Below are 27,290 nucleotides of genomic sequence, written 5' to 3' on the forward strand. Positions count from 1 at the left end.
TGTGGGCATTAGGTTTAAACAAGGTGATAAAGTTCAAAACAATTTTAACTTTAAGTAAAGACTTTTTTTCTGGGATTTATAAAGCAGCTCTCAAAAATTCATGCTCCCTGGATAATCTTAATACTAATAAATCATCTTCAATAATCTGGAAAAGAAAATATGGTCCCAGAATGATAGACAAATTTCAAGCAGGGGCTATGAACTTTTTTTTAGTTTTTTAATAGTTTTATTTTTCAAATACACATAACTTTCCAAATTCATTTTTTGTAAAACTTTATGTTCTAAGTTTTTTCTCCCTCCTCTTACATACCCCCTCCCCCTCCCCAAAACAGTAAGAAATCCGTTACAGGCTAAATATATGTAATTCTTTTAAGCATATTTCCATATGTCATTTTGTGCCAGAAAAATAAAACTAATAGTAAAAAAACAAACAAACAAACAAACAAACAAAAAGATGAGAATGTTAATTCTACATCCACATTTAGAGTCCATAGTCCCCTCTCTGGGTGGGATTGGCATTTCCCATTCCACATGTATTGAAATCCAGGTGTTGCTGAATACTTCAAAACCATGGAAGAACATTAACACACGTGAGTAAGTCTTTATATCTATAAGAAGCTCAACCTCTGGCACAAGATGCTTTGGTATTCCCTAGGAAGGCAGTTTGTAGAAGTGCTTATTGTAAAAGAAGTTCAACAGAATGAAAGTATTTTTGTCAATGTAAAATAACATCCATCCCACACTAGTACATTTAACAAGTAGCAGCTCTAAAAGGAAAGCTACTGAAACAGCCTTTAACATTTTTACTTTGAAATCGTGAAGAAACATTGGTCATGTTTGCCACAAGTACAATTTTCTGTGTAATCTGCTATATATCTTCAACTTTCAAAATCCAAGTTGGACAAATGTTATCACTTTTATGATGATATATGATGGTCTGTGATGACAGACCATCAGAATAAAGCCATACGATAATACGATGGAAGAGCAACATCATACTCACTGGAACTAAACAAAACGGAAACATTTTTTGCAAAGTAATCTAAGAAACTATGCATGTGCTGTAACAATAAAACCAAATTCTGCTCCTGAAGAGGTGTATAGGTCAGCATTTCTTCGACTTTGACAAATAATCTCAACAGATGTGGGGCTCCATAAATTTGACACATGGGCACATTAGGTAGACTGGCCAGGATTTCAGCATATTGTAGTCTTTCAAATCTGTAAAGCAGTTGAGAGCCCAGGATGACATTGAAGTAGGCTTTGATCCCTATCACCACTTCACTAACATCTTGCATCCACTTATCGTCTGCACTTCTTGAGAGTCTTTCATAATCTTCATAGTCATCCAAAATTGAATTCACGGTCTTCCTAGCAGGGAGATGAAAAAGCTGGTTTTGTTTAACAATCAAGTCCCAGTCATCCAAAAGCCATGGTTTCAGTTCCTCGGGAATACGGACTTTGGTCTTGGTGTTTTTGAGGAATTTTTGATAGCGGTCGTCATCGATGTTGTCATCTGCAGCAAGGTTGAGCCGAATCCGTTTCTTCCGAGGTACCACCACACGCCCACGCCTGTGCCTGCTCCCGCTCCCAGGAGGACGCCCTCTTCCTCGTTTTGGTTGATCACCGATGGTACTGGGAGACTCTTCGACTTGAGTAATGTTTCTTCGGACAACTGTACGTCTGGGTCCTGCTGTAGCCGAGGCTTCGGCATTATTCTTCTGGAGAGAAGAGGCCTTTTCTCTGGTAACTGGCCCTGCCACAGGCCCTTCTGCAGATTGCCACTGATTTGCTCGGTTAAGATCTTTTAGTTTCTTCAGATTGGCGGGGTTGTATTTGAGTAATTTGCTTTGTGGAATCCATTCCTTCTCCCAGTCAGCCTGGGGTGGGGGGCGCTTTTGGAAGGCCTGGCCAGCATCATAGTCATCAGCATCGAGGACTACAGTGTCCCTGGCCTCACTGGTGCTTGGCTGGCAAAGATCAGGCTGAGTAAGATCGATGATCCCAGCCTTCAGGGAATTCTTTTCTTTCACTCCAGAGTAACGGACCTGATATTTCACCTTCCTGTATTTCACAGACACATTCAAACACTCAGCTTTGTACAGGAAAGGCCCACGGAAGCACAGCACACGATCACCCTCTTGGAATCTGGGCTTTCTGGGGCGCTTTTTGATATCCTTTTTGGGAGCCATCTTTTACACAAAGGCTCTCCACCTGCCTGCTGCTTTCTGCCACCAATCTGCGTTTCAGCCTCTCTGTGCCTCACTCGGTGCCTCTCGACAGACCGCCTGCACTCCCAGATTTGGATCTGAGCGTTAGAAACTGTGACCTGAGTGGGATTTCTCGGAAGGACCTGCCACAGAAGATGGAAACTCATTAGCATCTCAGATCATGCTAAGATGGAGTACGATCTGCCCTCTAACACCTCAGCACTCTTTTATCATATGACAAATCCCAATCTCTTCCACCATCGATAACCATACACCACCTTGGAGATGATTAACTTTGGCCAATACCTGCCATTCCCACCACCTACCCTGCCTGAGCATGCTCCTAGAGAGTTAGGGGGCAGATCGTATCTCCACCCCATCCAACCCCCACCTCATTCCAACCAATCCCAGCCCCCACCCCATGCAATGTTTCTCCACCTCATCCAACACTACCATTTAAAAGAATTTAATTTCATTTCCCGAAGCAGAGAGACACTGCTTGATTTCTTACTATATGCTCAGTGGTGCTGGATGGTTGATTTTGAAGTATTGTAGGGTAGAGCTAGAGACCCAGGAGAAGAGAGAGGGCTTGGTGTACCTGGCACTGGTAAAAAGGGCTCTCATTTGGAAGGGGTGGGATGCGGGGAACTGCACATGCCAGCCCCTGAGCTGGACCAGAGGAGGGACTCATATGGCAATACAGCTGTGTGGGTACCCAAAGATTCCTCCCCTGGAGAGAAGGATGCCCATACCCCCGCGCATATGCTGCCACCAACTGAGAAAGACCCCCCCCATCGAGGGGGATGCCCAGCTGTGGGTGTTCTATGAGATACATATGCCAAGGATGGGTGACTATCTGAGAAAAGACAGAGGGCCCAGTATCTCTTGGGGACAATGAGTCGTCCAGTTTGTCTCAATTATCTTCTTAACGTCCTGCTGCATTCATTTGGACTCCTCCCTTCACCTCCCCTCCTGTGATTTCATCCTGCCAGCTTTCAAAATTACATTCATTGGGGCAGCTAGACAGCACTGTGGAAAGAGAACCATCTTTTACTGCTTTGTCTCTCCTATGAGGTTAAAAGATCATCAAGAGCACCAATGATTATATTTATGCACCAGTATTTCCAAAGGATATCTGATCACATCAGTGAGGCAAGTGAAGATATGCTCACTCTGTGTGATTTTTGATAGTGACCTTCCACATTCTGAGACTGAGCAGATATCAAGAGATAGCAGAGGATAGTGGGACCTGACTTTCTATAGTCTATAGGCTCACAAAGAGTCATACTGAACACTACCACCCTTCTGGGGTTATTTATACCCAATGCCCTGGAGGTATGTCTTTTTAACATTTCACAGGCACCAATGTAGCTTAGGCTTTCCATCCTTCTGTCCTTACTCTCCCTTTATGTCTCTCCCCACCTCCTTTTCTGATCAGACATTTCTTGGATAATAATATTCTATTTCTCATGTGTAAATCATCATTGCAAATCATTGCAGCCTAGAGTATTTATGTCAGGTGTCTCTCTATTACCCTCTGGATCACTTTATTATATACTACCTTACATTCTTCTTGATTTGTGTAAGTTAACCTTTATTTACCAAAGAGACATGGACTATGCCCAGAGAGGTGAACTATATATCTGTATAGATATATTATTGCCCATCTTCCATGTTACAGAGCTACTTAAATAAATCTAAATAAGAGAGTTGAGGATTTAATTTCCCCTATTTCTGGTCATCATGTATTTTTTCCCATTAGTTTTTATGTGACCTATTTTCTGAAAATTTGGAAATATTAATATACTTTTATAGTTCTATAATTAAATTTCCAACAGTGAATAAATTTTTATTTTAATTTTCAAAAATATTAGGAATATGGAAAATATCTTATCATGCTAAATTATGCGTCAGCAGCTGAGGGTATCCACTTTGCCAACTAGCTTGGCCGCCTATAAACAACTAAATGGTGTAGTGACTAGAAAGATGGACCTGGAATCAGCAAGATCCAAACTGAAATTTAACCTCAGACCCTAAGTGAATTGTTAGACTTAGTAGCTGAGTGATCCTGGGCAAGTCACTATTTGCCTCAGTTTCCTCAAATGTAAAAATGAGAATAATAATAATGTCACCTATCTCTGTGTTATGATGAGGATCAAATGAGATAATATTTGTAAAGTGATCAGCATAGCATCTTACACATAGTAGGTGGCTACATAAATGTTTGATCCTTCCTTCTTTCTACCAGCTCTCAGGCCTTACTTAGATAATCCATGTACAATCATCAATCAACAGTCATTTATTAGTAATAGATAGAGAAATATAGATATATAAATATATACATATTACTAAGTGGTCCAGTAGAGAGATTGCTGGACCTGAAGTCAGGAAGACTCATCTTTCTAAGTTCAAATATGGCCTCAGACAACACTTAGTAGGTGTGTGACTCTAGGCAAGTCACTTAACCTTCTTTGCCTCAGTTTCCTCATCTGTAAAACAAGCTAGAGAAAGAAATAAACTATTCTAATATCTTAGCCAAGAAAATCCCAAATAGGGTCACAAAAGGGTCAGACAAAACTGAAACAATTATGTGTGTATATAAAACAAAACAAACATATACACACATATGCATGTATATATGATTGTAGATTAATTATATATGCCTCAAGTAGAAGATGAAATTAAACTGGGCTTTGAAATAACATGAGAATTTCAAGAGATGCAAATGAGGACAGAGGATATTTTGAACAAGGACAGCCTGTGCAAAAGCAAGGAAATAGCAGATTGAATATCATGAATGGAGAACTACATAGAGGTTAGTCTGATTGACTCATGGGCTACATGCCAGAGGGTGATTTTATAAAACAGATCAAAATATAGGTGGAAATCCAGCAGGCTATGAAAACCTCTAAATACCCAACTGTAGAAGTTGCAATTGATCCAAGTAGCAATATAGAACATCTTCAGTAAGGGAGGGATATGGTAACTCAGCTGTGTTAGCCTTGTTTCCTCCTCTAAGATGGGGAGAGTGCACTTGATGGACCCATTAAGGTCCCTTCTAACTCAAAGTACTTAATTTCATCAACAGAAAATCAATTCATAAATTAGTTTATTAAAAAGAAATTTGCAAGGGTTATTTCACTGTCATCGTGGTCACTTTAAGGAAGTTGGTAACATATGAGGAACTGCAGGAAAATGTAACTGAGGGGCCATCAAGACAAGGTTAAGCTTGGGGATGTTTAATGTAACTGAGATGACCATGGTAATCATTTACAAGAAAATATCTTCTCCACAACTTGATATTAACCCTGTGTCATGTCCTCTCCAAATGCGAATTCTAGCCTCTATTCCACAAGACTGGGAAACTGAAACCCAGAGAGAAGAAAAGCCTTAATGAAGATCATCCTACTAGTGTATGGCAGAGCTAGAACTGGAACTCAGGTTTCTCAGCTCCCAATTGCAAGTTCTTTTCACTTTACCATGCTGCTTGTTTTAACTGTAATAACTATAGACAGTGATGCAATGAGAGTGAATAATGGAGATGGTTAAAATTTATCTTAAACTGTCAATCACAACCCTATTTCATGTAAATGAATGTGAGGGGTCATGGAAAAATTTGGCAACAGTAAAATGTATCAACTATTTCACCAAGTTTAATTCTTTATGTAAAAATAAACAAACACATCCATCTGATTAGTATGTAAACTTGTTTGCATCTTTCATAAATGGTAAAATTATATGTATATCAAAGAATTGTTTTAAAACAAATGTCTTTATGCTTTATTAGCAGTAAATGTTTGGTTTATATACTTATTTTACATTCCTCTGTGCCCAGGGTTGAGTAAAAATTTCACATTCTAAAAGAAAAATTTTAAGAAGCCCTGCTTTAAAGGAGTCCACATTTCTCCAGTGCCTTATCAGATTGCCCAGACTAATTGCTGGTTCTCAGTACCTTATAGGTTCCCAGCTGCTTCTAGAAAAATCTATTAGGTCAGTAATCAAGTATTTCTATTAGTTCTTGTCAGGATGAAGATAACTTTTCTCTATTCCTCCTTGGAAAATTTCCTTGATCACTGACCCTGAGTCTAACTGCACTCCAGAGAATAACAATAACAAGGTAGTCTCTTTGCATTTGAGGGCCTTGGAGCAAGTTGAAATAATTAGCCCAATCCCCTAGTAGACTTCCTCTTCTTGCTGCTTTCTAAGGAATTCAACAAAGAAAAACCAGCCTGCTCATTTCTTCAACAGCAAGGTCACCAGGAAAACTTTATCAGAGTTCATTTTCACCCATTAGATTAAAAATAAATCGATGCCTTGGCCAAAAACTGAGATTCCTTGACCCTATTTAGTGTCTTAAGTATTCAAAAATTTTGCTGCCATTATTTTATCCATTTTACAAATAGGATTTTTTGAGGGGAGGGAAAGCCTAAACATATTACATCTGACACCCTAAATAATTTTCATGGCTAATGCCATGGAAATGGCACTTCTGCTTAACTTAATTGCACTCCTTAAAAGACCACTAAGATCATTAGATAATTTTATTCAAGGAGAAAAGTATTTTTGTTGGCAGAAAAATTATGTAGAATATTTTAAGAAATGCTTCGGATTCAATAGCTTTATATGACTCCCAAAGGCAACTATACTATGAGATTGAGTATGCTTCCCAATTATGAGCAGGAAACATACACTTTTAATACTGACAAGTTCTGGTTCCAGTTCTGCCACTAAACAGGTATGTGACCTTGGAAAAGCCCCCACTTCTCTTGGCCTTAGTTTTAAGAGGCTCATGGAGGTGGGAGTAGTCTGGGAATTGGACTAAATTATGGACCCCTCCAACTCTAGGATTCTGTCTTCAGTCCTATGTGTGAGAATGGTTTAGAGCAATTTCTAGATGGCAGATAGCTAATGGCCAGGAAACTTAATAGTTGAGTACCTAAACTAGATTTTGGAGAAGGCAGTATTCTAAGAAAACTTAATCTTGCTTTCAAAATGTTTCCAACATTAAATTAATATAATTTAGATAAAATCCTGGAGAATCAACCAAAAAACTACTTGAAACATTAACAACTTTTGCAAAGTTACAGGACGGAAAATAAACTCCCACGAATCATAAGCATTTCTATATGATAGCGACATAGCCCAGTAGCAAGACATAGAAAGATAAATTCCATTTAAAATAACTGCAGAAATAAGACAGTTGGCTGTGTACCTGCCAAGACAAATCTAGAAATTATATGAATACAATTACAAAACATTTTTCACACAAAGTCAGATTTAAACAACTAAAAAAATATCTATCACTCATTGGTAGGTCGAGCAAATATAATAAAAATGACAACACTACATAAATAAATCTACTCATTCGATGTCATACCAATCCAACTGTCAAAAATCATTTTGTAGAGCTAGAAAAAATAATAATTCTTCTGGAAAAAAGAAAGGGTCAAGAATATCAAGGGAATTGATGAAAATAAAATACAAAGGATGATGTCCTAACGGAAGTCATCAAAACTAGTTAGTACTGGTTGAGAAACAGAGTGATGGATTAGTTAGGTATAATACACAATGAGTGATGACTATAGTAACCTATTAGATAAACCCAAAGACTCCAGATTCTGGGATAAGAGTTTACTATTTGTTAAAAATTACAGGGAACACTAGAAACCAGTATGTCACATACTTGGCACAGAGCACTCATACCAAAATAAGGTCAAAATGGGTACATGATTTAAGCATAAAGGGCACTATAAGCAAATTAGGGGAGCAGGGGATGGTTTACCTATCATATCTTTGGAGAAGAGAGGAATTTATGGCCAAAGAAAATCTAGAGAACTTTTAAAATGCAAAATGGATAATTTTGATTATATTAAATTAAAAAGGTTTTGCACAAGCAAAACAAATGTAGCCAAGATTGGCAGGGAAACAGGAAGCTGGGGGGAATTTTTTTTTTTTTTACATCCAGTGTTTCCGAAAAAGGCCTCATTTCTAAAATACATAGAGAACCAAGTCAAATTTCTAAGAATACAAACCATTCTCCAATTGATAAATGGTCAAAGGATATGAACAATTTTCAGATGAAGAAAATAAAGCCATTTCTAGTCATATGAAAAATGCTTTAAATCACTACTGATTGGAGAAATGCAAATTGAAACAATTCTGAGGTACCACTTTATACCTCTCAGATTGGCTAAAATGACAGGAAGAGATAATGATAAATGTTGGAGATGGATGTGGGAAAACTGGGACACTAATGCATCATTGGGTGAAGTTGTGAGCTGATTCAACCATTCTGGGGGGCAATTTTAAAACAAATTAATATTTTACTCATAAATAATATATTTTGTGACAGAGAGGTCCTACATTTAGCAAAATACTTAAGAGTAGCACTTTTGTGATTAAAAAAAAGCATGCATTTGTATTAACCCCTAAGCTTATTCTATTATGTAAATATATGGACTGTTATTATTCAACAAAAAAGAGAATTATAACATATTCAGAGGAACATGGGAAGATGTATATGAAGATGCAGGGATGATCTAGTGTTCTAATACAACACTAAATACATGATCATTATTATAAACAAAACTAAAAGACAATTGAATTCAGAAAAATTGAAATGATGTGTTGATCTAAGAGAAAAGATGATGAAACACACTTTTCTTTGCAGAGATAAGAGCGACCATGGGCGCATGATGGGCCTCTCACGTCAGACATTAACAATAACAACTACTTGCCATTACCAGATATGTGCTTACTATGTAGCAGGTATTTTTCTTTTCTTTGGAAATTTAATTTATTTAAGTTTTATTAATGGCTTTTTTTTTTTTATTTTCAAAACATACGCAAAGACAATTTTTCAACATTTGCCCTTGAAAAACCTTCGGTCTAGAGAATAATTTGGAAAGATGTCCTAAAGGCAATAAAACAGTGCATAGTGCCTTTTGTTCCAGTAGTATCACTACTGGGTCTGTATTCCAAAAAGATCATATAAGAGGGAAAAGAACCCACATTTGCAAAAATGTTTGTAGTCTCTCTTTTTGTGGAGGCAAAGAATAGGAAAATGAATGGAAGTTCATTAATTGGGGAATGGCTAAATAAATTATGCTATATGAAAATAATGAAATATTATTGTTCTATAAAAATGAGGAACAGACTCATTTTAGAAAAGCCTGGAAAGATTTACATGAACTGATGCTGACTGAAGCAAGAACCAGGAAAATATTATACACAGCAACAAGACTGTGTGATGATCAACTATGATAGATTTAGTTCTTCTCAGCAATTGTCATCCTTGTTAATAAACTTTGGCTGGAAAACACCATCTGCCTCCAGAGAGAGACCCATGGAGACTGAATGTGGATCAATGCATACTATTTTCACTTCCCCCTTTCTTTTTATTTTTTTTCTCGTGTTTTTCCCCCTTTGTTCTAATTTTTCTCTCCCAACATGACTCATGGAAATATGTAAAAAATGAATGTACATTCATAACCTAAAATCACTTTAATTAAAAAGATAAATACTTTTCATCGAAGTATCTATTTTGAGAATGAATAGATTGCAATGGGATAAGCAACTATCAATTCGGTTAATCTTTCCTAAATTCACTCAAAAATTTCCTAGAAAATGAATTTTTAATTTGGATAAATGTTATCTGAATGGGTGCCCAGGCCCAAGTAGCATTTGAATCAAGGGTTTTGATTTTTGAAATAAACCATACATGGCTAGCAAATTTTTAAAAAAATAAATAAATAAAATGATTTCATATAAGTAATTAAATAGAAAATATTTCAATTATTAGGTTACAAGATCTTTTAATTTTTACAGCTTTAGAGATGATACAGTTCAGAAGTTCTAAATCTACAATCTATGATTTAAAAAAAATTAATAGTAGGTAATAATACCTAACATTTTATAGCACTTTGGGAATTCTGGTCTTTAATTTTAATGGTTAATATTTTAATGTATTTAAAATATTATTCTGAAGGGAAGACTGTAGACTTCACAAAACTGTTCCTTCAAATTTCCACTTAAACAAGAAGCATCTATTTTAAAAAATAAAATTCAGATTGGATACTGAGGAGGACAAGGGAGAAGAGATATGCTACTCCCAGGAAAAGTGATAGTAGTAGGAATTGTAGTAGTAAACTCATTTGAAGTAAAGAAAGCTTTCTCCCACGCTTTCTTAATTCTTTTTTATTGAAAGGGTTGTTCACAGAATCTTTAAGAGAGACACCACAACAAAGGGGCAGGAAGAAGCTAGGAGGCAAATAAGGAAAAGCTTCCTAACAGTGGAATTACTCTCCCCTCATTGGAGGACTCCTAGCAGAGGTTATAAGAACACAAAGGAACAGATTTACTCCTTTGAGCTTTTAGATTCCCTTTCATTTAAAGGGTAATTCATAGAATTTAAAAGCCAGACAGAAATAAAGTGAAAATAAACACCAACCACAAATTATGGTTTGTTTTTAAAGAAATGAAGTTTTATTATTTCATGAACTCTACCTAAGCTAATGAAATGTAGCCAAGTACACATTCATAAAGTACATACTTTAATGGAAAGATCTAAATTTGGTATATGATTTGCTAAGTGGAATATTGAAAAGAGGTTTCACAATATTATCTCTTAGGCAGAGAAACAAATCCCTTGTAACCTAGATTATTTACTCTACTGAGCTGTTTAGGGAAGGTTTTGTCATGCTAAACTAAAAGCGGATCCTCCACAAATCATTAACAAATCTGAATAGTCAGGATTCAAAGGAAGTTTACTCTAATAGAAAAGAAGTGGGAAATAGAAGGGGGCAGCAGCAGAGGGGGCATTTTGGTTGCGATTTTGGAAATTCCACCGGGTTCTTTGCACAATAGCTCCCAAGATACAGGGTTGCAAGAAGCCAAATATGGGTAGAAGGAAAGGGGAACGAACAGAAAAACAAAATAAATTTGAGCAAAGGTCAGGGGAAGGTATCATGCCAGAGAGTTCTTAACTTGGGATTCTTGGACTTAGTTTCTAAAAATATATATTTTATGAGGGTATTTCAATATGATTGGTTTCCTTTTATACTATGTATTTTATGCATTTAAAGATGTTATTTCTGAAAAGTCCATAGTCTTCACTAGGCTGCCAAAGAGGTCTATGACTTCCCAAAAGATAAGAATTCTTGATTTAAAAAAAAAAGAGAGAGAGAGATGAAAGACTGGGGAAAAAAGCAAATGGTATAGGTTTTGAAACTTAATTTTGAGCAGTACAGATAGGGAATATGCAAGTTGGGACAAAAGAAACACAAGGTCAATGTATCCTTTGGGAAGGAAAAAGAAACTCAAATAAATGGTAGAAGCTAAAACACAACCCAACAAGTTGAACCAAAAGATAAAGGGACAAAGCTCAGTTTAGCGAATGCCCCAGTCTTGTTTCTCCTCCTACTTATCTGACCACTCCTCCTTTTGTCTCCTTTGTTGAATCCTCTGCCACATCCACATTCTCTAACCGTAGGTGTCCCTCAGGCTTCTGGAGGGCCCTTGTCTTTTCTCCCTCTCTGCTACTTCACTTGATGGCCTCTTCAGCAGCCATGGATTTAATTACCATCTTTAAGGTGATGATTCTCAAATCTACCTTTACTACTTCAATCTCTGAGCTGATCTCTAATCTCGCAGCTCAAACTGCCTTTTAAATAGGTCCAACTGGGTGCCCAGTAGACACCTTAAACTCACTTTGTCTGAAACAGAACGCAGTATCTTTCTCCCTGAGCACCCTCCCCCCCCCCCACTCCCAGCTGTTCCCTTCCCTATTACTGTACAGAGCAATATCATCCTCCCAGTCCTTCAGACTCAAAAGCTAGCGGCCATTCTGGATATATTTCTGTTTCAGTCCCCCCCCACACACACCATATCCAATCTGTTGCCAAAGCCCATCAATTTCACCTTTACGGCGTGACTTGAAAACTCCCCTTTCTCTTTTTTGCTCCTGCCTGCGTTCTGGTGCAGGCCCTCATCACCTCATTATCTCCAAAAAACCTATCTCAATAGTTGCTGGTGGGTCTGCCTACCTCCAGTCTCTTCCCACTCCAATCCATCTTCCATTCAGCCACTAAATTGATTTTCCTGAAGTGCAACTCTGGTCCTGTCAGCCTTCCCCCAATACACTCCAGGGGTTACTACCGCCTCCAGCACAAAATGCTGTTTGCCATTCCAAACCCTTCATAGTCTAGCCCCCCTACCTTTCCAGTCTTTTTACACCTTACTTACCTATACATACTCGTCAATCCAGTAATACTGGCCTCTTGGCTATTCCAGTAAGAAGACACTCCAGCTCTCAGCTCTAAGCATTTTTTCTCACTGTCCCCAGAGTCTGGAACAATCTCCACCCTCTGCTCCAACCACTGACCTCCCTGGCTTCCTTAAAGTCTCAACTAAAATCCCACCTTATACAGAAAGCCTTCCCCAGCTCCTCTCAATCCCAGTGCGTTGTCTCTTTTAATTATTTCTTATTTTGTACATAGCTTGCTTTGTTTTCATTTGTGTGTCGTCTCTCCCATTGGATGGGCAAGCTTGGAACGGGAACTGTCTTTGGCCACTTTCTGTATCCCCGGTGTTTAGCACAGTCCCTGGAAACCAGTAAGCGTTTAATAAATGTTTATTGCATTGAATTCAATTCTCCCTAGCAGTCAGTAGAATTTAAAAGGAATAGAGGAAAAGAGGGGAATACTTTTTGAAAGGGGGAGGGAGGGGATTAGGAGAGCAAGAATTTGCACCAAGGACCAGGAAAAACAAGTATTCTCGTGCTAGCCTAAAATACACACTCTCTATTTTCTCTAGGTTGTCTGCTGGGCAGTGACCATCTATACGGAACAGTCAGGACTGTAGAGAATAAGTTTACTGCACAGCCAGTAGAGCAAAACAAAAAGATGGGGAAAAGCTGCTTGCTACTCACATTAACAAAGCCTTTTCAACAGAACCCCTGCAGCCCTTCTCCAGTCATTTCCATACCATTGTTCTGATGCAAAAAGCTGCTACTGTGTGCCTGGCAGTGTGCTAAACTTTACAAACACCAACTCATTTCATTCTCACAGCAACCCAGGCAGACAGTTGCAATTATTACTATCATTTTACAATTGGGGAAAAACTAAGGATTAACTAAGGTTAAATCACTTGCCCAAGGATCACAGGGTTGTCTGAAGTTGTATTTGAACTGGGGCTTCCAGATTCAGGCCTAGTGCTTTATTTACTGAAGAGATGCTAAAACAGAAAGAAAACAAAACAAAACAAAACAAAAAAAACAAAACCAAAAACAACTCAACAGTAGCCAAAGACATTTATCAGTCTTTAACCAGTCACTCTTAAGAACTATAACAAACTGTGCACTGCTTTAAATACTTCCTGAAGCTCTTTTTGCTTGGAAAGGGAGAGGAGAAATAGTTGATCTCTGAGGACTACTCTCCCATTGTGATGCAAGTGAAACTGTAATGGGCCTAAGTCAGATAATGAGGCATGCCCGTAGTCCTGATTAAAATTTTAAAGTTTACTTCAATCTAATCCACATCAGTTGAGCTCCTAATAGTACAATGTACGGTGCTAGATGCTGGGGTGGGGGGAGGGAGGGAGAGTAGAGAAAGAGAGTGCAAGAGAGTAATACCTGAGCCTCAGAACATCTTCCTAAGACTGCTACTAGAGTATTATTATCTCCATTTTAGAGATGAGGAAACTGAGGCTCTTATAGGTAAAGTGACTTACTGTCACACAGCTAGGCAGGAACTTGCACTCAGGTTTTTTTCTGGCACACCCAGGCCAACACTCTCCACATTGATATCATCTTTCTGACCCAAGTATTAAGTGACAATCTGAGAGGTTAGGGAAGAAGCAGGGATGGAAACCTGCAGGGGTGAGGTGTTCCTGAAAGCAGTGTCCTTAAAACTGGAAGAGTGGGCTACTCCCACAAGCCTTAAAATAATGAAAGAATATTAAGAGGAAGACAGTTACGAAGAGAAGGTATGGCAGGCATCGGAAGATAGTTTAAGCAAAAGCAGGGGATTGGGAGAAGGCAGAGAAAAATTAGGAAACAAATAATAGTGATGTTGGGCGGAAACAAAGAGATGATATGAAATGGAGCAAGGTGAAATAATGCTGACAAGGGATCCTCAGTGCCTCCAGCAGTGTGGAAAATAAGAGAGATCAGCAGACAGTGTTAGGCCATACACTTCTACTTCCCATCATTTTAGCATTATGGGCTTCCTGATCTGTCTCTCTGTCCCCAGAACTCTACCCCTTCCCATGCTCATTTGCCTCCTGAATATCTACACACGCCTATGCTAGCAGCACCTTAACCCTAACAATTCCCAAACTGGAGTTATTCCCCCCCCCAAAACTGGTATTCCTACCACTGACCTCTCATTTTGATTACCAGCACTACCAATCAGCAGTCACCAAGACCAGAGCCATTGCAATTATAGCTGACTTCTGCCCCTTCTTTTCCCACACCAAGTTAGTTGTTGATCCCAGCTAAGGTGTATCTATCTTTGCAAAAAAAAAAAAAAAAAAAAAAAAAAAAAAAAAGATCCAGCTTACACTTGGACTATTATAAAACTACTGGTTTTCTTTATGTAATATCTTCTTTTAATTTAATATAATTAAAATTGAAGTTTTACATCCCTGTCTCTTGTTTGGTCATCCTTTCTTCCCTTATCTAGAGATCAGACAGGTAAAATCTTCTCTACTCCTAGTCCCAATAGTTTCTACTCATTTTTCTTATACTGCTTCATGCTTTTTTTTGTGGACAGATTATTCTGCCTTAATGCATCGCTCTGATCACATTAGTCTCCCAGCCAAAAGACCTTGGTGCTTCTCCATTGCCTTCAGAACAAAAGACAAAATCCTCTGACTATCTTTTAAGGCCTTTGCTGATCTGACTCCAACCTCATTCTGCAGCTTTGTCTGACACTGCTTTTCTTCCCACACTCTATGTTCCATCCAAATTGGAGTCCTCCACATTTCCCAAATAGTGTCCCTACTTTCTGATTCTAGATCCTTTACTTAAGTCATTTCCTCTACCTGAGATAGCAATTCAATCTCCCTCAATCTCTGATGTTGAAACCCTATATAAAGACTTTCTGGTTCTATTTCCCTCCTCCTCACCTCAGACCACCAAATACACAAATCCTATCAGAGATTATCATATTGACACCTGGATGACTTGATTTGTGGATTCTATGAGCTGTCTGAGAATTAGGCTTCTCCAGTACCAAGACCCACAAAAAGAGTTCAAATAATAGTTAAGCACAATATAGAGCACTAGGTTTCCTCATTTACTAGCTTTGGAGAATATGGTATCTGTTGACTTTCCAATAAAAATAATTGGAAATGAAATAATCTAATCCTAAATAAGGAGTAAGTTAAAGAACAAATCATAGAAAAAATAAGTAATTTCATTTAAGAAAATGGAGAATGAGACAACATACAAAATTTACAGAGTATAGCAAAAGTAATACTTAGAAGAAAATTTACTGCTTTCAATATTTATAACACTAAAACAGAAAAAGAGGTCAGCAAAACGAACACGCAACTAAAAATTTAGAAAAACAGCAAATTTAAAATCCTCAGTTAAATACCAAATTGGAAATTCTGAAAATTGAAGTAGACATTAATAAAATAAAAGTAAGAACATCACTGAACTAATGAAATTAAACTGGGAACTGGTTTTATTAAAAAAAAAAAAACCAATTAAAGAGATAAACTACTGGCTAATTTGATTTTTTTTAAAAGAGGAAAATCAAGTCACTAGTATCAAAAATGTAAAAAGGCAAATTTAAGCAATGAAAATAAAATTTAAACTATGAAAATAAAGCAATTATCAGGGCTATTTTGCCAAACTGTATGCCAACAAAACTGACCATCTAAGAAAAAATGAATATTAAAAAAACATTTACAAAAATATAAATTGACCCAATTACCAGAAGTGGAAATAGAATAATTAAATAACTCTATCTTAGAAAAATAAATCAAATACAAAACAAATGAGCACCCTAAGAAAAATCTTCACAACTAGATGGATACACAAGTGAATTCTACCAAATACTTAATATTCAATTCCAATAATAAACTATTTGGGGAAAATAGACAAGGAGTTCTACCAAATTCATTTTACGATACAAATTCGTCACTGACACTAAGCCACAAAGAGCAAAATCAGAAAGAAAATGACAGACTAATTTCCAATTTCCCTGATGTAAAAATTTAAATAAAATACTCACAGATGTTACACTGTAATTGCATATTGTAAAATGTACAATTTCAATTACATTAAATTAAAAAAGGGGTTGGACAAAGAAAACGAATGCAACTAAGATTAGAAGAAAAGGAGAAAACTGGGGAGGGGAATTTACACCAAATTTTTCTAATTAAAGCCTCATTTCTCCAAAATATAGAGAAATGAGACAAAGAAAATTCACTGCTCAACTGATAAATATTCAAATGATATGAAGTTTTCAGCTAAAGAAATCAAAGCTATCTACAATCACATGAAATGTTCTAAATCACTACTGATAAAAGAAATGGCAATTAATACAATTCTTAGGTACCACATCATCCCTATTTGCCCAGGGTATGTATTGCCTTTTATGACCAAACCATGTATTTGTTTTGACCTTATATTGTTATACAGTGTGAGCTATGCGTCTGTACCTAGTTGCTGCCAGTTTTCCCAGCAGTTTTTGTCAAATTAGTGAACTCTTATTCCCAAATCTTTGATATTTGCACTTATCAAATATTTGAATTACTGTGGTCATTTACTACTGTCTGTGTGTCCATAATCTAGTTCATTGATTCACCATTCTTATCTCTTTGCCAGATTGTTATGGTGATTATTGCTTTGTACTACAGTTTCAAATCTGGTACTACTAGGCTAACTTCCTTCACATTTTTTTCATTGATTCTCTTGATATTCTTAACCTTTTTGTTCCTCCAGATAAATTTTGTCATTTCTCCCTTTGCTCTATGAAACAATTTTTGGAAGTTTGATTTCTTTGGCAGTGAACATATAAATTAACTTGAGGAAAATGTCATTTTTATTCTGTTGGCTCAGCCTACTTGTGAACAATTAATATTTCTCTAACTGTATAAACCTGATTTTATTTATGTGAAAAGTGTTTTGTAGTTATGTTAGCATACTTCCTGGGTTTCTCTTCTGGGCAGGTAAAATCCAAAGTATTTTATGTTATCTGTGATTACTTTAAATGGAATTTCTCTATTTCTTCCTGCTGGAATTTGTTGGTAATGTATAGATGTGTGAATGGCTTCTGTGGGTTTATTTTATGTCCTTGAACTTTTATGATAATTGATGAATATGACAGAAAAGAAATATGTAAAATATTAGAGAACATGATAATGTTCTGGGTTTTTTTAATTTCCCTTTTCTGTCCTTCTTTCTTATATATTTTTTTCTTATTTTGTATTTATTGGACTAAATAAATTGGAAAAAAAAAACACTTTCACACAAATACTATATATTTTGCCTCAGCTGATCAAGATGTCAGTGCAGCAAGCAATAGAAAATTCAAAATGATTCAAAGGTGTTTTCATAAAATTAACTGTCAGCTAGATGGGGCAGTGGATAGAGCAGTGGCCCTGGAGTCAGGACAATTTAAGTTCTGACCTCAGATATTTAATCCTTCCTAGCTGTGTGACCCTAACAAGTCAAATCACTCCCAACTGTCTTCTAAAATAAAATAAAAAACTCAAAGATTTAAACTGACACTTACCTCTTAATAGTGAATCAGTACAGTCAAATCCTCACTCTCAATGTCTACAAATGGCCACAACTCACAGGACCTTCTGGCACAAAATGGTTATCCAAGGATGCACACGGGACCTGGGCAAACAGACACAAGAAAAGCCCTTAGTCACACCCAGTGTTCAGGGCCACACTATTCTTTGCCTTGCGGGCACATTCAAAACAGAGAAACAAGATTGTGCCCATATTAGGGCTATGAGGAAAGAACCATTAGGGTGACAAGCTACTGAGCTCACAATTCAAGTAAGATGGGAACCTTGCCCCATTGTCCTGATCTCTTCTCTTTTCTGCATCACAGCACATTGGGATAAAATGGATCTCCCTCCAAAGACTTCCAACCACGTTGACAACACACCCCAAGAGGTGTGCCAGGGAGAGGGAACTGCCCCAGAGCCCTACCTATCTCAGCTCCCAAGTTCCACTAAAACTGCACTTGCAGGCATCCCGCAATTCTCCACGGTTCACATTTCCCTTGCCACCACCGCCCACAGGCCGATATGGCGGCTCAAACTCTGAAGCTTGTCCCATTGTCCCCATTCCTTCTACTGTGCTACACCACAGCACCTTGAAATGGAAGAGCCTGCCCTCCAAAGACCCCTGCCTAGTCCACAGTGTACAACAGGAGGGTGTATCAGGAACAGGGAACTGCCTGGAGCCCCACCTAGCCCAGCTCCGCCCGCTTTGTAAAAAACCCTAAAACCGCAGTTACCCCACAATTCCCCTCAGTTCACACCACTGCCCTTGCCACCTCAGGCCCATATGACCACTCACCCTCAGAAGCCTGCCCTATTTCCCCCAGCGTTTTCCGGGTGCTGTGTCACAGCGCCTTGAGATGGAAGGGCCCTTCCCAGCAAAGACTCCCGCCCAGTCCACAGCATACCCCAGGAGGGCGCATCAGGAACAGGGAACTGCCTGGAGCCCCACCTATCCCAGCTCCTCCCGCTTTGTAAAAAACCCTAAAAACCGCAGTTACAGGCATCCCATAATTCCCTGGGGTTCACACAAACCACAGGCCCATATGACCGCTCACCCTCGGAAGCCTCCTCCATTTTCCCCATCACTTCCCGGGTGCTATGCCATAGCACCTAGAGATGGAAGGGTCCTCCCCCCAAAGACCCCCCCCCTAGTCCACAGCATATCCCAGGAGGGCATATCAGGAACAGCCAACTGCCTGGAGCCCCACCTATCCCAGCTTCCCAGGCTTCATAAAACCCGCTAAAACTGCAGTTACCCCACAATTCCCTGGGGTTCACACAGCCGTCTTGCCACCTCAGGCCCATATGACCAATTACCCTCGGAAGCCTGCCCCATTTTCCCCATCCCTTCCCCTGTGCTGTGCCACAGCACCTTGAGATGGAAGGGCCCTCTCCCCAAAGACCCCCGCCTAGTCCACAGCATACCTCAGGAGGGTGCGTCAGGGACAGGGAACTGCCGCGAGCCAGACCTATCCAGCTCCCCCAGGGCTTTGTTAAAACCGCTAAAACCACAGTGACTGGCATCCCACAATTCCCTGGGGTTCACACCACCCGCCTTGCCACCACAGGCCCATATGACCGCTCACTCTCGGAAGCTTTCCCCATTGTCCCCATTCTTTCTGCTGTGCTACACCACAGCACCTTGAGACGGAAGGACCCACCCCCCCCAAATACTCCTGCCTAGTCCACAGCGTACCCCAGGAGGGCACGTCAGGGACAAGGAACTGCCCCGAGCCCCACCCATCCCAGCTCCCCACTTCGTAAAAACCGCAGTTATAGGCATCCCACAATTCCCTGGGGTTCACACCACCCGCGTTGCCCATATAACCTCTCACCCTCAGAAGCCTGCCCTATTTCCCCCAGAGGTTCTTGGGTGCTGTGCCACAGCGCCTTGAGATGGAAGGGCCCTCTCTCCAAAGACCCCCGCCTAGTCCACAGCGTACCCCAGGAGGGCGCGTCAGGGACAGGGAACTGCCTCGAGCCTCACCTGTCCAGCTCCCCCGGTTTTGTTAAAACTGCTAAAACCACACTTGCAGGCATCCCACAATTCCCCTGAGTTCACACAACCGCCCTTGCCACCACAGCCCACAGACCAATATTGTGGCTCACCCTCAGAAGCCTGTCCCATTTTCCCCATCCCTTCCCCTGTGCCGCGTCACAGCGCCTTGTCAGAAGGGCCCGCCCTTCAAAGACCCCCGCCTAGTCCACAGCGTACCCCAGGAGGGCTCATCAGGGACAGGGAACGGCCTCGAGCCCCACCTATCCCAGCTCCCCCGGCTTGGTAAAAACCGCTAAAGCCGCAGTTACCATACAATTCCCTGGGGTCCCACCACTGCCCTTGCCACCCCATGCCCATATGGCCGCTCACCCTCAGAAGCCCGCCCCACTGTCCCCATTCCTTCTGCTGTGCTACACCACAGCACTTTGAGATGGAGGGACCCGCTCCCCAAAGACCCCCGCCTAGTCCACAGCGTACCCCAGGAGGGCGCATCAGGAACAGGGAACGGCCTCGACCCCCACTTATCCCAGCTCCGCCCGCTTTGTTAAAAGCGCTAAAACCACAGTTACAGCCAGCCGTTCACACTTCTGCCCACACCGGCCTATAAGGAGACTCACCCTCGGAAGCCTGCCCTATTGTCCCGATCCCTTCCCTCCAAAGACCCAACTGCCCCCTCCCCAAAGCAGGGCCACAAAATACGGCCTGAGGTCCACAAGGTTCTGCCAACGGCCACCTGAAAGCACCCGGAGGGAAAGTGCTCCTAGCCCCACCTTGAAGGCGGACTTGAGGCCTCCGCAGAGCGGTCTAGGCAGCAGCAGGTGACAGGGAAGGAGGCCCTCACTACACTTTCTCTGCCTGAGATCCACACCTCCGCCAGAGCCTTGACATTCTGAAGGGATAGCCCCAGGGAATGCCGGGAGCTATTGTTCCAGGCGGGGAGGGACAGAGGGTAGGGAAGAGCTTTGAGGCGAGGAGGGGAGGAGCGGGCACCCAGTGTGCACTCGGGAAAGCAGAAGCGGGAGGCCGTGCCCAGCGGGGGTGGGAAAGCTTCCGGGCCGGGCCCTTGGCTGGCGCTTGTGGGGCCACAGCGGTATGGTGGACGTAACAGGTGGCGGCAATGGCGGTAGTAGGATCTAGGACCCTGGCCAGAGCGAGACCCAACCCTTGGCGCGCCCCTTCCTAAGTCCTGGGAGTCGCCATTGCCCGCTTGTGAAAAGGATTCTTGCCCCCCTGAGGAGGGGAATCGAGCACTTCAGATCAGCCTGTGGAAGCTGTGGGACCCTTGGGCGTGGGGAGGGGACAAACGTCGGCTTCTTTTTATTGGGCAGGTTTTCCTCATCTTTGTCTTATCTTTTTTTTTTCTAATTCTTTTATTAGCTGCTGTCGAATTTTTAATCTTTTAGCAGAATTTCATTTGAATGTTTCGTTCTTACAACACACACTCTGGTGAGCAGATTAGACTGCCAGAGCATGGCTGGTACTTTCTCACTCTCGGGTTCTAGAGCCACTTCTGAAGGGTTTAGCATACTTGTCTAATACTGTTTCTTAAAAATCTCTATTCAGTGGGATACCATACCCAATAACACCTTGAAAACCGAATTGGCAAAAAGGGACAAAAGAGGTTCATAATTTGGGAAATGCAGCTAAAGCAGAACTGAAGAGAAATTTTATCCAGGGTCTCAAAACGTCTAATCTTCACAACACAGAAAGAGCATATCCAAAACCAAAAGAAAACAAAACAAAACAACAAAATCTAGAACAAAAAATATAAAATGACCAATTAGGTGCCAAAATGGAAAACTTGAAAGAGAGAAATTTGAAATGAAATTAAAATTAAATGAAATTTAATTAAAATTAAAATGAAATTGAAATTAAAAATTAGACCAGTAAAAAAAAATAGAAAAAAATTAGCAAAAACTTTCACAATATGGAAAACAAGTTTGCAGTTATGTGGAGTGCAGACCTGTGTAGCTCCTGGGTCAGAATAGAAGTGGGACAGGGATATCTTCTCATATGTCTTCTGGGGAGCCATGCTTATCTTTTGATACTGCAACATTCACTTTTGTTTGATTCTTTGGATTTCCGTTGTTGTAGTCACTGTTGTTTGCTTAGATCTCCATTTTGCATCAGTTCATCTGAATCTTCTGTATTTCTATTTGTAATTTCTCACAAAACAGAAATAGTTCTTCTTTTTTGATGAATTTAAATAACATCTTTATTGAATTTCTACATAGAAGTGGACTGGCAGAAACAGAATTGGGGGCAGTTCTGTGTAGTCAGTGATCCCAGAATCACTGTGTAATCACTTACTCCAATGATTCATTTGAGTCATTCTTTTAGAGGAATCCATCAGTTCTCTATCTGGAGGTGAGTAGCATTTTCCGTTATGAATCCTTGGGAACTGTGATGAGAGTATTTCATTATTCTAATATTCTAGTATCCCATACCTGAATATTTCAATATCCAGAGGCAGGCAATAGTATTGGGCCTAGAGTCAGGAACCACCGGAGTTTAAATCCAAATGTGAGAGTTACTAGTTGTGTGAGCCAAGGCAAGTCACTTAACCATTGCCTGCCTCAGTTTCCTCAACTGGAAAGTTGGAGAATAACCTTAAAGAGTTGCTGTGAGGATCAACAGAAAATATTTCTAAAAATAATTGAAGTGCTCAGCACATAGTAGGTGCTGTGTTGCCTTGCCTCTCCTTTACATTCATGTACCATAATGTATTTCGTCATTCCCCAACTGATGGACATCTTACTGTTTCAAGCTCTTTGTATTACAGAAAGTGCTGCTAAAATAATCACATATATACAGACTTTTTTTGAGATATCTTTTCTACCATGAATATCACCTGATATTGAAACTTTTGATAGGATTCACCTACAAATGTGTCTGGAGCAAATTTGTTTTTATCTTCTTGGAAGTTGCTTTATTACTTCTGTTTCACTTTTTGAGAACAGATTCATATCTATTTATTATTTTGTTAATCTGGCCATTTAATATGCCTGTAAATTAGTGTTTTCCCTTCAAATTTTGGTTTTGCTAACATACAACTGTCATATGTTCTGATTATTATTGTCTTCAATGTAATTTTACCTCATTATAAAGAATAAATATAAACTTATTACAAAGTCACCCTATTTTTATTTTATCAGGTTAGCTAGAGCAGGAGTTCTCAAGCTACAGCCCACAGGCCAAATGCAGCCCACTGAGGACGTTTATGGGCCCGCCCGGTTATGGCAAATGGGCTGAGGGGCTGAGACAGAGTGTGAGCTTTTGTTTTTACTATAGTCCGGCCCTCCCACAGTCTGAGGGACAGTGAACTGGCCCCCTATTTAAAAAGTTTGAGGAGCACTGATCTAGAGTATTTTATCAACTTTGTACTTTTCATTGCTCCTCTTCTCTAACTTTAAGAATTGTTTTTATTTTGGATTGTTAATTTGTTTAATCTAGCTTTTTCTTAGTTGCATGCTCATTTGATTACTCTTCACTTTTTCATTTGTTATTGTTTAAGAGACAGGTCAGCAAAATTTCATTATTCATCTACCATGCGTTAGACACTGTGAATGCAAAAATAAAATTGTAAATGGTCCCCACTTTCAAGGAGTTTACAATCTAGATGTGGGAAACAAGATGTAGATGCAGAGGCACATACAAAGTATGTATAAAGTGATTTGTGGGGGAAGAAAGACACTAATTAGCTGTGGGTATGAATGTGGAAAGCATGGGTTAAGTGCTTACTTTGTGTAAAGCACTATGCTGGGCTCTGGTGATCCAGATAGTAAAGTAAGACAACCCCTGCTCTCCGTGGAGAAGCCGACACATAATAGAAGGCTTCAACTAGAAGACAGAAAAACCTTAAGGTTCTTGTGTGTGGCTACAAAGCAGATGCTAATCCATCTTCTTTGCCATCACTTTCTAATGCCACTATTCCCAAGACTTCTGGATTCAGGGTCCCAAGCCGTGCCTATAAAGGTCAGTGGGAAGATGGTGCTGTTTTGGCTTGCTAGGTACTATGCAGTCTCTTCTTTGTCACTCGGGTTGCCTGGCTGCTTCAGCCAGGCTGGATTGACTGACGGGTAACAACTGGTTTTCACTTGGTGAAAAAGGCTGACTTTTTCCTCCACAGAAGTTACTTCTTACATGATGACTGTGACAGTTGAGCTAGACACAGGAATGCTGGGCCAGGAATTGCTGCCATTCTCTGCTTATTGGTGAGTTGCTCAGCAATTGTTGCTGGTGGTGAGTAGAAGGAAGGTAAGCCCCCTTTCTTCTGTGACACCTCTTCTCAAGGATGCCTGTGGTGGCTAGGCTAGAAGCATGTCTGCTGGCTGGGAGGACACTGCTTTTCTCAAGGCTTTGGAGTTGAGGGTCCTAGTCTGTCTCCATCAAGGTATGAGATGAAATGGTGCTCAAAGTTGGTCTTTCCTGACACTTGCTGTCTCCTCCATCCTTTGTCTTCATTTTTTTTTTCTTTTGGCTCGTTGATCTATCCTCTGTTTGGAGTGTTCTCTTGCAGGTGTTTCTTGTAGTAAGCATATATATATATATATATATATATATATATATATATATAGTGACAGTCTGAAAAATGTTTAGTAGTTGTACCTTTTTAGCTTTATATTTTTATATTTTTATATTTATATTTTGGCCCTGTACCTACCATACAGTGTGGGTTTGTAACAGTGTTATGTGGTAGGTAGGAAATATGTAGTCAGTCCTCATTAAACTGCAAATTTGCCTGCTCATTAAAATGTATCGGAAACTCCAAAATTAATACGTTTGACATTTCTTTAGTCATTGATGGACATATGCAGAGGAATGAAAAATCTGAATTGCCCAAAGGTTTTCCTGCCGAGGTCAACAAGATGATGCTTCTTGTTTCAGCTTTTAGATTGTAAAGGAGTATCCTTTATGCAACCTATTTAATGTCATGGTTTTTATATTTTTGTGCTGCTTGTTCCTAACTGCAAGGAGATTGCGATGTGCATTATGGAGAAAGTACTTCTGTTAGATGAGCTTCATTCAGCCACGAGTTATAGCACATGGTACTATGCGTTCAGTATCAATCAATAATATAGGGTAAGTCCAGAAAAAAAGGAAGAAAAAAATTTGATGATCAGCACTTGAGGCCAAGTGCTAAATTACCTGTTATGACCATATGCTTGCAAGAATCTTGTCTCTCTTGCTCCTAGGAAGACTGGTTCAGTATTTAATAATTCAGTGTTTCTGGTGACATTATAGAACTTAACTACTGTGAATGACGAGAAGCAGCTTTAAATTCTTTAGTGCTTACATTCAAAAGATATGTCATACCTGGTTCACTTTTCCCCACAGTGTACTCAATTTTATTTATTTTTCGTTTTTTGCTTAAGTTTTTGAAATTTCTTTTACTTTGAGAAAGAAACATTAAAAACTTCTCTATTGTTTTACTGTTGATGTATTTTTATGATTCATTTAGCTTTTCCTTTATGAATTTAGACCCTATGTCATTTAGGTATGTATAGGTTTAATAACGCTAATAGTATGAGACGCTGTACTAGTATGGATGGTGAGTGGTCTTTGAAGCCGGGGGATTCAACATCTGACACATACTTGCTGTGAAATCCTGGGCAAATCATTTCACCTCTCTCAGTGCCCCGGTGAACTCTAAAGATTGTTCATTGTCGAGAAGGTGCTGACCTAAATTAAATGTGCTTCTCCATAGAAGTACATTCTTCTAGCAAAATCATGTTACCTCCCAATCCCTAATGATATATTATTTCACTGTTTACAGTGCCTTGCAGTAGAATGGAGTTTCCCTGCTTATCTCTTTTGACGTTGTGAATTATTTTCATTTTTGTCTTTTCTGGTACCATGATTATAATTCTTTTTCTGGAATCCCCTGAGACACAGTGAATGTTTTTCCAGTCTCTCATTTCCACTCCTTGTAAGTCTTTATTGTTTAAGATGGTTTTTTCCAATGCCTTTCATTTTAAGATCTTGATCATTTGACTCCTCCCCATTGAATTCACTCTTGTGACGAAGACACTTAAAGCAAAAATATCTGATATAGAGACAACATTTGACAATATATAAAATATTCTGTGCTAGCATTTTCATCATCTGTTTTGGGGGGGCTTTCTTTTGTTCTGGTTTCTTGGAGCTCAGCTTCCTTATTATGATCTTTCATTTGCACTATCGTTGATGAGATTATTTTTTTTTACTCTGTTATGTTAATACAGAATTGTTGCATGTTTCTCTGAATTCCTCATACTCATTTTTTTTTTACTACAGAATAATATTCTATTGTTTTTATACCTAAGGCAGTGGGGATTTCATTCCCCTTCTTTCAGCTCAGCCATAAATCACAGTATGACCAGGTGTGTTGTCAGTAGGATACTTTCACAGATAATGGGATGTTAAACTAAGTGTGACCAGCTATATTTATGCCTTGCCATACATTTATGAAATATTTACCACGTATGAAGGTAACTTGCTATTGGGTGGTAGAAAATGGCTATGCTTCCAATGAGGCTCTTTAAAAACTGAGTTGACCAGCTTAGGAGTGAGTCCAGGCTAGAGTTAGCCTTGGGAAGATAACTTTTACCATAAAAGGAAATCATCCTTTATAGGACAGGAGAGGATTTTTTTTCATCCTTCCCCACATTGCATTATTAACCATGTTAAATTGAAACAGAGCTGGTCAAGCAGTAGAAGACATTTTTTCCAGACAGATGAGGACATAGAGGCAGTATTCAAGAAGGAACTTCTAGAAGTAAAGAGGATACTTGAATATGAAGTCAAGAAATTCCTGTCCCTACAATTAATGATGGAGCTGTGTAGGAGAGTACACTCTGGGAACCCAACTGCCCAACGTTGCCCCTGATGAATTCTGTGATAATTCTGTGAAAAGGAAAAAAGGATATCCAATGGTAATAGAGCAGTGAGTTGCTTTGGCTACGTGTTTCATAACTTGTTTTTTAAGTTTGTGCTCACTTATCATGTGGATTCTGTGTGTGTGTGTGTGTGTGTGCGTGCGTACACGCATGTGCACATGTGCAGTCCAAATTTGGTGAGAGGTATTATTTCTATCCTACATTAGCAAATATCTTGGCTAAGAGTAAATTGTGTCAACCAGTTGTAGTTTTTAAGCTAAAGTGGTAGGAAGCCAGATCCTCAGGGTACCCAAGAGCCAAGGGACCCAACCTATAGAACTGTAAGTTGAAGAGGTAGTTCACATAAAGTGCTATACCTACATCATAGTTTTTTCATCCATATAGTAGTCATTTGGTAAACATCCATTTTATTTGCAGATATTTCTTAGCATAAAAAGTGTTGCTATGAAT

General features: G+C 39.5%; 1 protein-coding gene and 1 pseudogene across 1 annotated transcript in view; both read right to left on the minus strand.

The window, feature by feature from the left end:
* Positions 1-285: 285 nt before the first annotated feature.
* Positions 286-2,193, minus strand: LOC141548466 (mortality factor 4-like protein 1 pseudogene; annotated as a pseudogene).
* Positions 2,194-2,221: 28 nt separating this feature from the next.
* Positions 2,222-27,290, minus strand: part of LOC141548465 (protocadherin-11 X-linked-like) — a 571,918-nt gene continuing 546,849 nt past the window's right edge. The window contains exons 9-10 of the transcript XR_012483963.1: positions 17,957-18,066; positions 2,222-2,353 (exon numbers count right to left, since the gene is read on the minus strand). The gene's annotated coding sequence lies outside the window, so the exon portion shown is untranslated. The remainder of the gene's footprint in view (positions 2,354-17,956; positions 18,067-27,290) is intronic.

This window comes from Sminthopsis crassicaudata, chromosome X (genome assembly GCF_048593235.1).
Source record: "Sminthopsis crassicaudata isolate SCR6 chromosome X, ASM4859323v1, whole genome shotgun sequence".
In the NCBI taxonomy this organism is placed as follows: domain Eukaryota; kingdom Metazoa; phylum Chordata; class Mammalia; order Dasyuromorphia; family Dasyuridae; genus Sminthopsis; species Sminthopsis crassicaudata.